This window comes from Salmo salar, chromosome ssa06 (genome assembly GCF_905237065.1).
Source record: "Salmo salar chromosome ssa06, Ssal_v3.1, whole genome shotgun sequence".
Classification (NCBI taxonomy): domain Eukaryota; kingdom Metazoa; phylum Chordata; class Actinopteri; order Salmoniformes; family Salmonidae; genus Salmo; species Salmo salar.
This window is the reverse complement of record NC_059447.1, coordinates 10,075,001-10,090,616: the sequence shown is the minus strand read 5'-3', so window position 1 is coordinate 10,090,616 and position 15,616 is coordinate 10,075,001. Positions and strand designations below refer to the sequence as shown.

The window sequence follows — 15,616 nt, the reverse complement described above, 5'->3', positions numbered from 1 at the left end:
TCTGTAGGGAACAACAGTATTAGTCTGTCTGATGTCTACTGGTCTGTAGGGAACAACAGTATTAGTCTGTCTGTCTGATGTCTACTGGTCTGTAGGGAACAACAGTATTAGTCTGTCTGATGTCTACTGGTCTGTAGGGAACAACAGTATTAGTCTGTCTGATGTCTACTGGTCTGTAGGGAACAACAGTATTAGTCTGTCTGATGTCTACTGGTCTGTAGGGAACAACAGTATTAGTCTGTCTGATGTCTACTGGTCTGTAGGGAACAACAGTATTACTGTCTGTCTGATGTCTACTGGTCTGTAGGGAACAACAGTATTAGTCTGTCTGTCTGATGTCTACTGGTCTGTAGGGAACAACAGTATTAGTCTGTCTGTCTGATGTCTACTGGTCTGTAGGGAACAACAGTATTAGTCTGTCTGATGTCTACTGGTCTGTAGGGAACAACAGTATTAGTCTGTCTGATGTCTACTGGTCTGTAGGGAACAACAGTATTAGTGTGTCTGTCTGATGTCTACTGGTCTGTAGGGAACAACAGTATTAGTCTGTCTGATGTCTACTGGTCTGTAGGGAACAACAGTATTAGTCTGTCTGATGTCTACTGGTCTGTAGGGAACAACAGTATTAGTCTGTCTGTCTGATGTCTACTGGTCTGTAAGGAACAACAGTATTAGTCTGTCTGTCGATGTCTACTGGTCTGTAGGGAACAACAGTATTAGTCTGTCTGATGTCTACTGGTCTGTAGGGAACAACAGTATTAGTCTGTCTGATGTCTACTGGTCTGTAGGGAACAACAGTATTAGTCTGTCTGATGTCTACTGGTCTGTAGGGAACAACAGTATTAGTCTGTCTGATGTCTACTGGTCTGTAGGGAACAACAGTATTAGTCTGTCTGATGTCTACTGGTCTGTAGGGAACAACAGTATTAGTCTGTCTGATGTCTACTGGTCTGTAGGGAACAACAGTATTAGTCTGTCTGATGTCTACTGGTCTGTAGGGAACAACAGTATTAGTCTGTCTGTCTGATGTCTACTGGTCTGTAGGGAACAACAGTATTAGCTGTCTGTCTGATGTCTACTGGTCTGTAGGGAACAACAGTATTAGTCTGTCTGTCTGATGTCTACTGGTCTGTAGGGAACAACAGTATTAGTCTGTCTGATGTCTACTGGTCTGTAGGGAACAACAGTATTAGTCTGTCTGATGTCTACTGGTCTGTAGGGAACAACAGTATTAGTCTGTTCTGATGTCTACTGGTCTGTAGGGAACAACAGTATTAGTCTGTCTGATGTCTACTGGTCTGTAGGGAACAACAGTATTAGTCTGCTCTGATGTCTACTGGTCTGTAGGGAACAACAGTATTAGTCTGTCTGTCTGATGTCTACTGGTCTGTAGGGAACAACAGTATTAGCGTCTGTCTGATGTCTACTGGTCTGTAGGGAACAACAGTATTAGTCTGTCTGATGTCTACTGGTCTGTAGGGAACAACAGTATTAGTCTGTCTGATGTCTACTGGTCTGTAGGGAACAACAGTATTAGTCTGTCTGATGTCTACTGGTCTGTAGGGAACAACAGTATTAGTCTGTCTGATGTCTACTGGTCTGTAGGGAACAACAGTATTAGTCTGTCTGTCTGATGTCTACTGGTCTGTAGGGAACAACAGTATTAGCTGTCTGTCTGATGTCTACTGGTCTGTAGGGAACAACAGTATTAGTCTGTCTGATGTCTACTGGTCTGTAGGGAACAACAGTATTAGTCTGTCTGTCTGATGTCTACTGGTCTGTAGGGAACAACAGTATTAGTCTGTCTGATGTCTACTGGTCTGTAGGGAACAACAGTATTAGTCTGTCTGATGTCTACTGGTCTGTAGGGAACAACAGTATTAGTCTGTCTGATGTCTACTGGTCTGTAGGGAACAACAGTATTAGTCTGTCTGATGTCTACTGGTCTGTAGGGAACAACAGTATTAGTCTGTCTGTCTGATGTCTACTGGTCTGTAGGGAACAACAGTATTAGTCTGTCTGTCTGATGTCTACTGGTCTGTAGGGAACAACAGTATTAGTCTGTCTGTCGATGTCTACTGGTCTGTAGGGAACAACAGTATTAGTCTGTCTGATGTCTACTGGTCTGTAGGGAACAACAGTATTAGTCTGTCTGATGTCTACTGGTCTGTAGGGAACAACAGTATTAGTGGTCTGTCTGATGTCTACTGGTCTGTAGGGAACAACAGTATTAGTTGTCTGTCTGATGTCTACTGGTCTGTAGGGAACAACAGTATTAGGTCTGTCTGATGTCTACTGGTCTGTAGGGAACAACAGTATTAGTCTGTCTGTCTGATGTCTACTGGTCTGTAGGGAACAACAGTATTAGTCTGTCTGTCTGATGTCTACTGGTCTGTAGGGAACAACAGTATTAGTCTGTCTGATGTCTACTGGTCTGTAGGGAACAACAGTATTAGTCTGTCTGATGTCTACTGGTCTGTAGGGAACAACAGTATTAGTCTGTCTGATGTCTACTGGTCTGTAGGGAACAACAGTATTAGTCTGTCTGATGTCTACTGGTCTGTAGGGAACAACAGTATTAGTCTGTCTGATGTCTACTGGTCTGTAGGGAACAACAGTATTAGTCTGTCTGATGTCTACTGGTCTGTAGGGAACAACAGTATTAGTCTGTCTCTGATGTCTACTGGTCTGTAGGGAACAACAGTATTAGTCTGTCTGTCTGATGTCTACTGGTCTGTAGGGAACAACAGTATTAGTCTGTCTGTCTGATGTCTACTGGTCTGTAGGGAACAACAGTATTAGTGTCTGTCTGATGTCTACTGGTCTGTAGGGAACAACAGTATTAGTCTGTCTGATGTCTACTGGTCTGTAGGGAACAACAGTATTAGTCTGTCTGATGTCTACTGGTCTGTAGGGAACAACAGTATTAGTCTGTCTGATGTCTACTGGTCTGTAGGGAACAACAGTATTAGTCTGTCTGATGTCTACTGGTCTGTAGGGAACAACAGTATTAGTCTGTCTGATGTCTACTGGTCTGTAGGGAACAACAGTATTAGTCTGTCTGTCTGATGTCTACTGGTCTGTAGGGAACAACAGTATTAGTCTGTCTGTCGATGTCTACTGGTCTGTAGGGAACAACAGTATTAGCTGTCTGTCTGATGTCTACTGGTCTGTAGGGAACAACAGTATTAGTCTGTCTGATGTCTACTGGTCTGTAGGGAACAACAGTATTAGTCTGTCTGATGTCTACTGGTCTGTAGGGAACAACAGTATTAGTCTGTCTGATGTCTACTGGTCTGTAGGGAACAACAGTATTAGTCTGTGTCTGATGTCTACTGGTCTGTAGGGAACAACAGTATTAGTCTGTCTGTCTGATGTCTACTGGTCTGTAGGGAACAACAGTATTAGTCTGTCTGATGTCTACTGGTCTGTAGGGAACAACAGTATTAGTGTCTGTCTGATGTCTACTGGTCTGTAGGGAACAACAGTATTAGTCTGTCTGATGTCTACTGGTCTGTAGGGAACAACAGTATTAGTCTGTCTGATGTCTACTGGTCTGTAGGGAACAACAGTATTAGTCTGTCTGATGTCTACTGGTCTGTAGGGAACAACAGTATTAGTCTGTCTGATGTCTACTGGTCTGTAGGGAACAACAGTATTAGTCTGTCTGTCTGATGTCTACTGGTCTGTAGGGAACAACAGTATTAGTCTGTCTGTCTGATGTCTACTGGTCTGTAGGGAACAACAGTATTAGTCTGTCTGTCTGATGTCTACTGGTCTGTAGGGAACAACAGTATTAGTCTGTCTGATGTCTACTGGTCTGTAGGGAACAACAGTATTAGTCTGTCTGATGTCTACTGGTCTGTAGGGAACAACAGTATTAGTCTGTCTCTGATGTCTACTGGTCTGTAGGGAACAACAGTATTAGTCTGTCTCTGATGTCTACTGGTCTGTAGGGAACAACAGTATTCGTCTGTCTGATGTCTACTGGTCTGTAGGGAACAACAGTATTAGTCTGTCTCGATGTCTACTGGTCTGTAGGGAACAACAGTATTAGTCTGTCTGTCTGATGTCTACTGGTCTGTAGGGAACAACAGTATTAGTCTGTCTGATGTCTACTGGTCTGTAGGGAACAACAGTATTAGTCTGTCTGATGTCTACTGGTCTGTAGGGAACAACAGTATTAGTCTGTCTGATGTCTACTGGTCTGTAGGGAACAACAGTATTAGTCTGTCTGATGTCTACTGGTCTGTAGGGAACAACAGTATTAGTCTGTCTGATGTCTACTGGTCTGTAGGGAACAACAGTATTAGTCTGTCTGATGTCTACTGGTCTGTAGGGAACAACAGTATTAGTCTGTCTGATGTCTACTGGTCTGTAGGGAACAACAGTATTAGTCTGTCTGTCTGATGTCTACTGGTCTGTAGGGAACAACAGTATTAGTCTGTCTGTCTGATGTCTACTGGTCTGTAGGGAACAACAGTATTAGTCTGTCTGTCTGATGTCTACTGGTCTGTAGGGAACAACAGTATTAGTCTGTCTGATGTCTACTGGTCTGTAGGGAACAACAGTATTAGTCTGTCTGATGTCTACTGGTCTGTAGGGAACAACAGTATTAGTCTGTCTCTGATGTCTACTGGTCTGTAGGGAACAACAGTATTAGTCTGTCTGATGTCTACTGGTCTGTAGGGAACAACAGTATTAGTCTGTCTGTCTGATGTCTACTGGTCTGTAGGGAACAACAGTATTAGTCTGTCTGATGTCTACTGGTCTGTAGGGAACAACAGTATTAGTCTGTCTGATGTCTACTGGTCTGTAGGGAACAACAGTATTAGTCTGTCTGATGTCTACTGGTCTGTAGGGAACAACAGTATTAGTCTGTCTGATGTCTACTGGTCTGTAGGGAACAACAGTATTAGTCTGTCTGATGTCTACTGGTCTGTAGGGAACAACAGTATTATGTCTGTCTGATGTCTACTGGTCTGTAGGGAACAACAGTATTAGTCTGTCTGATGTCTACTGGTCTGTAGGGAACAACAGTATTAGGTCTGTCTGATGTCTACTGGTCTGTAGGGAACAACAGTATTAGCTGTCTGTCTGATGTCTACTGGTCTGTAGGGAACAACAGTATTAGTCTGTCTGTCTGATGTCTACTGGTCTGTAGGGAACAACAGTATTAGTCTGTCTGTCTGATGTCTACTGGTCTGTAGGGAACAACAGTATTAGTCTGTCTGATGTCTACTGGTCTGTAGGGAACAACAGTATTAGTCTGTCTGATGTCTACTGGTCTGTAGGGAACAACAGTATTACTGTCTGTCTGATGTCTACTGGTCTGTAGGGAACAACAGTATTACGTCTGTCTGATGTCTACTGGTCTGTAGGGAACAACAGTATTAGTCTGTCTGATGTCTACTGGTCTGTAGGGAACAACAGTATTAGTCTGTCTGTCTGATGTCTACTGGTCTGTAGGGAACAACAGTATTAGTTGTCTGTCTGATGTCTACTGGTCTGTAGGGAACAACAGTATTAGTTGTCTGTCTGATGTCTACTGGTCTGTAGGGAACAACAGTATTAGTCTGTCTGATGTCTACTGGTCTGTAGGGAACAACAGTATTAGTCTGTCTGATGTCTACTGGTCTGTAGGGAACAACAGTATTAGTCTGTCTGTCTGATGTCTACTGGTCTGTAGGGAACAACAGTATTACGTCTGTCTGATGTCTACTGGTCTGTAGGGAACAACAGTATTAGTCTGTCTGATGTCTACTGGTCTGTAGGGAACAACAGTATTAGTCTGTCTGTCTGATGTCTACTGGTCTGTAGGGAACAACAGTATTAGTTGTCTGTCTGATGTCTACTGGTCTGTAGGGAACAACAGTATTAGTCTGTCTGTCTGATGTCTACTGGTCTGTAGGGAACAACAGTATTAGTCTGTCTGATGTCTACTGGTCTGTAGGGAACAACAGTATTAGTCTGTCTGATGTCTACTGGTCTGTAGGGAACAACAGTATTAGTCTGTCTGATGTCTACTGGTCTGTAGGGAACAACAGTATTAGTCTGTCTGATGTCTACTGGTCTGTAGGGAACAACAGTATTAGTCTGTCTGATGTCTACTGGTCTGTAGGGAACAACAGTATTAGTCTGTCTGATGTCTACTGGTCTGTAGGGAACAACAGTATTAGGTCTGTCTGATGTCTACTGGTCTGTAGGGAACAACAGTATTAGTCTGTCTGATGTCTACTGGTCTGTAGGGAACAACAGTATTAGTCTGTCTGATGTCTACTGGTCTGTAGGGAACAACAGTATTAGTCTGTCTGATGTCTACTGGTCTGTAGGGAACAACAGTATTAGTCTGTCTGATGTCTACTGGTCTGTAGGGAACAACAGTATTAGTCTGTCGTCTGATGTCTACTGGTCTGTAGGGAACAACAGTATTAGTCTGTCTTCTGATGTCTACTGGTCTGTAGGGAACAACAGTATTAGCGTCTGTCTGATGTCTACTGGTCTGTAGGGAACAACAGTATTAGTCTGTCTGATGTCTACTGGTCTGTAGGGAACAACAGTATTAGTCTGTCTGATGTCTACTGGTCTGTAGGGAACAACAGTATTAGTCTGTCTGTCTGATGTCTACTGGTCTGTAGGGAACAACAGTATTAGTCTGTCTGTCTGATGTCTACTGGTCTGTAGGGAACAACAGTATTAGTCTGTCTGATGTCTACTGGTCTGTAGGGAACAACAGTATTAGTCTGTCTGTCTGATGTCTACTGGTCTGTAGGGAACAACAGTATTAGTTGTCTGTCTGATGTCTACTGGTCTGTAGGGAACAACAGTATTAGTTGTCTGTCTGATGTCTACTGGTCTGTAGGGAACAACAGTATTAGTCTGTCTGTCTGATGTCTACTGGTCTGTAGGGAACAACAGTATTAGTCTGTCTGATGTCTACTGGTCTGTAGGGAACAACAGTATTAGTCTGTCTGATGTCTACTGGTCTGTAGGGAACAACAGTATTAGTCTGTCTGATGTCTACTGGTCTGTAGGGAACAACAGTATTAGTCTGTCTGATGTCTACTGGTCTGTAGGGAACAACAGTATTAGTCTGTCTGATGTCTACTGGTCTGTAGGGAACAACAGTATTAGTCTGTCTGATGTCTACTGGTCTGTAGGGAACAACAGTATTAGTCTGTCTGATGTCTACTGGTCTGTAGGGAACAACAGTATTAGTCTGTCTGTCTGATGTCTACTGGTCTGTAGGGAACAACAGTATTAGTTGTCTGTCTGATGTCTACTGGTCTGTAGGGAACAACAGTATTAGTCTGTCTGATGTCTACTGGTCTGTAGGGAACAACAGTATTAGCTGTCTGTCTGATGTCTACTGGTCTGTAGGGAACAACAGTATTAGTCTGTCTGATGTCTACTGGTCTGTAGGGAACAACAGTATTAGTCTGTCTGATGTCTACTGGTCTGTAGGGAACAACAGTATTAGTCTGTCTGATGTCTACTGGTCTGTAGGGAACAACAGTATTAGTCTGTCTGATGTCTACTGGTCTGTAGGGAACAACAGTATTAGTCTGTCTGATGTCTACTGGTCTGTAGGGAACAACAGTATTAGTCTGTCTGTCTGATGTCTACTGGTCTGTAGGGAACAACAGTATTAGTCTGTCTGTCTGATGTCTACTGGTCTGTAGGGAACAACAGTATTAGTCTGTCTGATGTCTACTGGTCTGTAGGGAACAACAGTATTAGTCTGTCTGATGTCTACTGGTCTGTAGGGAACAACAGTATTAGTCTGTCTGATGTCTACTGGTCTGTAGGGAACAACAGTATTAGTCTGTCTGTCTGATGTCTACTGGTCTGTAGGGAACAACAGTATTAGTCTGTCTGTCTGATGTCTACTGGTCTGTAGGGAACAACAGTATTAGTCTGTCTGATGTCTACTGGTCTGTAGGGAACAACAGTATTAGTCTGTCTGTCTGATGTCTACTGGTCTGTAGGGAACAACAGTATTAGTTGTCTGTCTGATGTCTACTGGTCTGTAGGGAACAACAGTATTAGTCTGTCTGATGTCTACTGGTCTGTAGGGAACAACAGTATTAGTCTGTCTGATGTCTACTGGTCTGTAGGGAACAACAGTATTAGTCTGTCTGATGTCTACTGGTCTGTAGGGAACAACAGTATTAGTCTGTCTGATGTCTACTGGTCTGTAGGGAACAACAGTATTAGTCTGTCTGATGTCTACTGGTCTGTAGGGAACAACAGTATTAGTCTGTCTGATGTCTACTGGTCTGTAGGGAACAACAGTATTAGTGTCTGTCTGATGTCTACTGGTCTGTAGGGAACAACAGTATTAGTCTGTCTCTGATGTCTACTGGTCTGTAGGGAACAACAGTATTAGTCTGTCTGATGTCTACTGGTCTGTAGGGAACAACAGTATTAGTCTGTCTGTCTGATGTCTACTGGTCTGTAGGGAACAACAGTATTAGTCTGTCTGTCTGATGTCTACTGGTCTGTAGGGAACAACAGTATTAGTCTGTCTGTCTGATGTCTACTGGTCTGTAGGGAACAACAGTATTAGTCTGTCTGATGTCTACTGGTCTGTAGGGAACAACAGTATTAGTCTGTCTGATGTCTACTGGTCTGTAGGGAACAACAGTATTAGTCTGTCTGATGTCTACTGGTCTGTAGGGAACAACAGTATTAGTCTGTCTGATGTCTACTGGTCTGTAGGGAACAACAGTATTAGTCTGTCTGATGTCTACTGGTCTGTAGGGAACAACAGTATTAGTCTGTCTGATGTCTACTGGTCTGTAGGGAACAACAGTATTAGTCTGTCTGTCTGATGTCTACTGGTCTGTAGGGAACAACAGTATTAGTCTGTCTGATGTCTACTGGTCTGTAGGGAACAACAGTATTAGTCTGTCTGATGTCTACTGGTCTGTAGGGAACAACAGTATTAGTCTGTCTGATGTCTACTGGTCTGTAGGGAACAACAGTATTAGTCTGTCTGATGTCTACTGGTCTGTAGGGAACAACAGTATTAGTCTGTCTGATGTCTACTGGTCTGTAGGGAACAACAGTATTAGTCTGTCTGATGTCTACTGGTCTGTAGGGAACAACAGTATTAGGTCTGTCTGATGTCTACTGGTCTGTAGGGAACAACAGTATTAGTCTGTCTGTCTGATGTCTACTGGTCTGTAGGGAACAACAGTATTAGTCTGTCTGATGTCTACTGGTCTGTAGGGAACAACAGTATTAGTCTGTCTGATGTCTACTGGTCTGTAGGGAACAACAGTATTAGTCTGTCTGATGTCTACTGGTCTGTAGGGAACAACAGTATTAGTCTGTCTGATGTCTACTGGTCTGTAGGGAACAACAGTATTAGTCTGTCTGTCTGATGTCTACTGGTCTGTAGGGAACAACAGTATTAGTGTCTGTCTGATGTCTACTGGTCTGTAGGGAACAACAGTATTAGTTGTCTGTCTGATGTCTACTGGTCTGTAGGGAACAACAGTATTAGCTGTCTGTCTGATGTCTACTGGTCTGTAGGGAACAACAGTATTAGGTCTGTCTGATGTCTACTGGTCTGTAGGGAACAACAGTATTAGTCTGTCGTCTGATGTCTACTGGTCTGTAGGGAACAACAGTATTAGTCTGTCTGTCTGATGTCTACTGGTCTGTAGGGAACAACAGTATTAGCTGTCTGTCTGATGTCTACTGGTCTGTAGGGAACAACAGTATTAGTCTGTCTGTCTGATGTCTACTGGTCTGTAGGGAACAACAGTATTAGTCTGCGTCTGATGTCTACTGGTCTGTAGGGAACAACAGTATTAGTCTGTCTGATGTCTACTGGTCTGTAGGGAACAACAGTATTAGTCTGTCTGATGTCTACTGGTCTGTAGGGAACAACAGTATTAGTCTGTCTGATGTCTACTGGTCTGTAGGGAACAACAGTATTAGTCTGTCTGATGTCTACTGGTCTGTAGGGAACAACAGTATTAGTCTGTCTGATGTCTACTGGTCTGTAGGGAACAACAGTATTAGTCTGTCTCTGATGTCTACTGGTCTGTAGGGAACAACAGTATTAGTCTGTCTGATGTCTACTGGTCTGTAGGGAACAACAGTATTAGTCTGTCTGTCTGATGTCTACTGGTCTGTAGGGAACAACAGTATTAGTCTGTCTGATGTCTACTGGTCTGTAGGGAACAACAGTATTAGTCTGTCTGATGTCTACTGGTCTGTAGGGAACAACAGTATTAGTCTGTCTGATGTCTACTGGTCTGTAGGGAACAACAGTATTAGTCTGTCTGATGTCTACTGGTCTGTAGGGAACAACAGTATTAGTCTGTCTGATGTCTACTGGTCTGTAGGGAACAACAGTATTAGTCTGTCTGATGTCTACTGGTCTGTAGGGAACAACAGTATTAGTCTGTCTGTCTGATGTCTACTGGTCTGTAGGGAACAACAGTATTAGTCTGTCTGATGTCTACTGGTCTGTAGGGAACAACAGTATTAGTCTGTCTGATGTCTACTGGTCTGTAGGGAACAACAGTATTAGTCTGTCTGATGTCTACTGGTCTGTAGGGAACAACAGTATTAGTCTGTCTGATGTCTACTGGTCTGTAGGGAACAACAGTATTAGTCTGTCTGATGTCTACTGGTCTGTAGGGAACAACAGTATTAGTCTGTGTCTGATGTCTACTGGTCTGTAGGGAACAACAGTATTAGCTGTCTGTCTGATGTCTACTGGTCTGTAGGGAACAACAGTATTAGTCTGTCTGTCTGATGTCTACTGGTCTGTAGGGAACAACAGTATTAGTCTGTCTGTCTGATGTCTACTGGTCTGTAGGGAACAACAGTATTAGTCTGTCTGATGTCTACTGGTCTGTAGGGAACAACAGTATTAGTCTGTCTGATGTCTACTGGTCTGTAGGGAACAACAGTATTAGTCTGTATGTCTGATGTCTACTGGTCTGTAGGGAACAACAGTATTACGTCTGTCTGATGTCTACTGGTCTGTAGGGAACAACAGTATTAGTCTGTCTGATGTCTACTGGTCTGTAGGGAACAACAGTATTAGTCTGTCTGATGTCTACTGGTCTGTAGGGAACAACAGTATTAGTGTCTGTCTGATGTCTACTGGTCTGTAGGGAACAACAGTATTAGTCTGTCTGTCTGATGTCTACTGGTCTGTAGGGAACAACAGTATTAGTCTGTCTGATGTCTACTGGTCTGTAGGGAACAACAGTATTAGTCTGTCTGATGTCTACTGGTCTGTAGGGAACAACAGTATTAGTCTGTCTGTCTGATGTCTACTGGTCTGTAGGGAACAACAGTATTAGTCTGTCTGATGTCTACTGGTCTGTAGGGAACAACAGTATTAGTCTGTCTGATGTCTACTGGTCTGTAGGGAACAACAGTATTAGTCTGTCTGATGTCTACTGGTCTGTAGGGAACAACAGTATTAGTCTGTCTGTCTGATGTCTACTGGTCTGTAGGGAACAACAGTATTAGTCTGTCTGATGTCTACTGGTCTGTAGGGAACAACAGTATTAGCTGTCTGTCTGATGTCTACTGGTCTGTAGGGAACAACAGTATTAGTCCTGTCTGATGTCTACTGGTCTGTAGGGAACAACAGTATTAGTCTGTCTGATGTCTACTGGTCTGTAGGGAACAACAGTATTAGTCTGTCTGATGTCTACTGGTCTGTAGGGAACAACAGTATTAGTCTGTCTGATGTCTACTGGTCTGTAGGGAACAACAGTATTAGTCTGTCTGATGTCTACTGGTCTGTAGGGAACAACAGTATTAGTCTGTCTGATGTCTACTGGTCTGTAGGGAACAACAGTATTAGTCTGTCTCTGATGTCTACTGGTCTGTAGGGAACAACAGTATTAGTGTCTGTCTGATGTCTACTGGTCTGTAGGGAACAACAGTATTAGTCTGTCTGTCTGATGTCTACTGGTCTGTAGGGAACAACAGTATTAGTCTGTCTGATGTCTACTGGTCTGTAGGGAACAACAGTATTAGTCTGTCTGATGTCTACTGGTCTGTAGGGAACAACAGTATTAGCGTCTGTCTGATGTCTACTGGTCTCGTAGGGAACAACAGTATTAGTCTGTCTGATGTCTACTGGTCTGTAGGGAACAACAGTATTACTGTCTGTCTGATGTCTACTGGTCTGTAGGGAACAACAGTATTAGTCTGTCTGATGTCTACTGGTCTGTAGGGAACAACAGTATTAGTCTGTCTGATGTCTACTGGTCTGTAGGGAACAACAGTATTAGTCTGTCTGATGTCTACTGGTCTGTAGGGAACAACAGTATTAGTCTGTCTGATGTCTACTGGTCTGTAGGGAACAACAGTATTAGTTGTCTGTCTGATGTCTACTGGTCTGTAGGGAACAACAGTATTAGTCGTCTGTCTGATGTCTACTGGTCTGTAGGGAACAACAGTATTAGTCTGTCTGATGTCTACTGGTCTGTAGGGAACAACAGTATTAGTGTCTGTCTGATGTCTACTGGTCTGTAGGGAACAACAGTATTAGTCTGTCTGATGTCTACTGGTCTGTAGGGAACAACAGTATTAGTCTGTCTGATGTCTACTGGTCTGTAGGGAACAACAGTATTAGTCTGTCTGTCTGATGTCTACTGGTCTGTAGGGAACAACAGTATTAGTCTGTCTGTCTGATGTCTACTGGTCTGTAGGGAACAACAGTATTAGTCTGTCTGTCTGATGTCTACTGGTCTGTAGGGAACAACAGTATTAGGTCTGTCTGATGTCTACTGGTCTGTAGGGAACAACAGTATTAGTCTGTCTGATGTCTACTGGTCTGTAGGGAACAACAGTATTAGTCTGTCTCTGATGTCTACTGGTCTGTAGGGAACAACAGTATTAGTCTGTCTGATGTCTACTGGTCTGTAGGGAACAACAGTATTAGTCTGTCTGATGTCTACTGGTCTGTAGGGAACAACAGTATTAGTCTGTCTGATGTCTACTGGTCTGTAGGGAACAACAGTATTACTGTCTGTCTGATGTCTACTGGTCTGTAGGGAACAACAGTATTAGTCTGTCTGATGTCTACTGGTCTGTAGGGAACAACAGTATTAGTCTGTCTGATGTCTACTGGTCTGTAGGGAACAACAGTATTAGTCTGTCTGATGTCTACTGGTCTGTAGGGAACAACAGTATTAGTCTGTCTGATGTCTACTGGTCTGTAGGGAACAACAGTATTAGTCTGTCTTCTGATGTCTACTGGTCTGTAGGGAACAACAGTATTAGTCTGTCTGTCTGATGTCTACTGGTCTGTAGGGAACAACAGTATTAGTCTGTCTGTCTGATGTCTACTGGTCTGTAGGGAACAACAGTATTAGTTGTCTGTCTGATGTCTACTGGTCTGTAGGGAACAACAGTATTAGTCTGTCTGATGTCTACTGGTCTGTAGGGAACAACAGTATTAGTCTGTCTGATGTCTACTGGTCTGTAGGGAACAACAGTATTAGTCTGTCCTGATGTCTACTGGTCTGTAGGGAACAACAGTATTAGTCTGTCTGATGTCTACTGGTCTGTAGGGAACAACAGTATTAGTCTGTCTGATGTCTACTGGTCTGTAGGGAACAACAGTATTAGTCTGTCTGATGTCTACTGGTCTGTAGGGAACAACAGTATTAGTCTGTCTGTCTGATGTCTACTGGTCTGTAGGGAACAACAGTATTAGTCTGTCTGATGTCTACTGGTCTGTAGGGAACAACAGTATTAGTCTGTCTGATGTCTACTGGTCTGTAGGGAACAACAGTATTACTGTCTGTCTGATGTCTACTGGTCTGTAGGGAACAACAGTATTAGTCTGTCTGATGTCTACTGGTCTGTAGGGAACAACAGTATTAGTCTGTCTGATGTCTACTGGTCTGTAGGGAACAACAGTATTAGTCTGTCTGATGTCTACTGGTCTGTAGGGAACAACAGTATTAGTCGTCTGTCTGATGTCTACTGGTCTGTAGGGAACAACAGTATTAGTCTGTCTGATGTCTACTGGTCTGTAGGGAACAACAGTATTACTGTCTGTCTGATGTCTACTGGTCTGTAGGGAACAACAGTATTAGTCTGTCGCTGATGTCTACTGGTCTGTAGGGAACAACAGTATTAGTCTGTCCTGATGTCTACTGGTCTGTAGGGAACAACAGTATTAGTCTGTCTGATGTCTACTGGTCTGTAGGGAACAACAGTATTAGTCTGTCTGATGTCTACTGGTCTGTAGGGAACAACAGTATTAGTCTGTCTGATGTCTACTGGTCTGTAGGGAACAACAGTATTAGTCTGTCTGATGTCTACTGGTCTGTAGGGAACAACAGTATTAGTCTGTCTGATGTCTACTGGTCTGTAGGGAACAACAGTATTAGCGTCTGTCTGATGTCTACTGGTCTGTAGGGAACAACAGTATTACGTCTGTCTGATGTCTACTGGTCTGTAGGGAACAACAGTATTAGCGTCTGTCTGATGTCTACTGGTCTGTAGGGAACAACAGTATTAGTCGTCTGTCTGATGTCTACTGGTCTGTAGGGAACAACAGTATTAGTCTGTCTGATGTCTACTGGTCTGTAGGGAACAACAGTATTAGTCTGTCTGATGTCTACTGGTCTGTAGGGAACAACAGTATTAGTCTGTCTGATGTCTACTGGTCTGTAGGGAACAACAGTATTAGTCTGTCTGATGTCTACTGGTCTGTAGGGAACAACAGTATTAGTCTGTCTGATGTCTACTGGTCTGTAGGGAACAACAGTATTAGTCTGTCCTGATGTCTACTGGTCTGTAGGGAACAACAGTATTAGTCTGTCTGATGTCTACTGGTCTGTAGGGAACAACAGTATTAGCTGTCTGTCTGATGTCTACTGGTCTGTAGGGAACAACAGTATTAGTCGTCTGTCTGATGTCTACTGGTCTGTAGGGAACAACAGTATTAGTCTGTCTGATGTCTACTGGTCTGTAGGGAACAACAGTATTAGTCTGTCTGATGTCTACTGGTCTGTAGGGAACAACAGTATTAGTCTGTCTGATGTCTACTGGTCTGTAGGGAACAACAGTATTAGTCTGTCTGATGTCTACTGGTCTGTAGGGAACAACAGTATTAGTCTGTCTGATGTCTACTGGTCTGTAGGGAACAACAGTATTATGTCTGTCTGATGTCTACTGGTCTGTAGGGAACAACAGTATTAGTCTGTCTGATGTCTACTGGTCTGTAGGGAACAACAGTATTAGTGTCTGTCTGATGTCTACTGGTCTGTAGGGAACAACAGTATTAGTCTGTCTGATGTCTACTGGTCTGTAGGGAACAACAGTATTAGTCTGTCTGATGTCTACTGGTCTGTAGGGAACAACAGTATTAGTCTGTCTGATGTCTACTGGTCTGTAGGGAACAACAGTATTACGTCTGTCTGATGTCTACTGGTCTGTAGGGAACAACAGTATTAGTCTGTCTGATGTCTACTGGTCTGTAGGGAACAACAGTATTAGTCTGTCTGATGTCTACTGGTCTGTAGGGAACAACAGTATTAGTCTGTCTGATGTCTACTGGTCTGTAGGGAACAACAGTATTAGTCTGTCTGATGTCTACTGGTCTGTAGGGAAC

The 15,616-nt window shown here is 43.2% G+C and overlaps 1 protein-coding gene across 4 annotated transcripts in view; it reads left to right on the top strand.

The window, feature by feature from the left end:
* LOC106606226 (medium-chain acyl-CoA ligase ACSF2, mitochondrial) overlaps positions 1 to 15,616 on the top strand; it is a 94,866-nt gene that overhangs the window by 55,837 nt on the left and 23,413 nt on the right. The gene's annotated exons all lie outside the window — the stretch shown is intronic.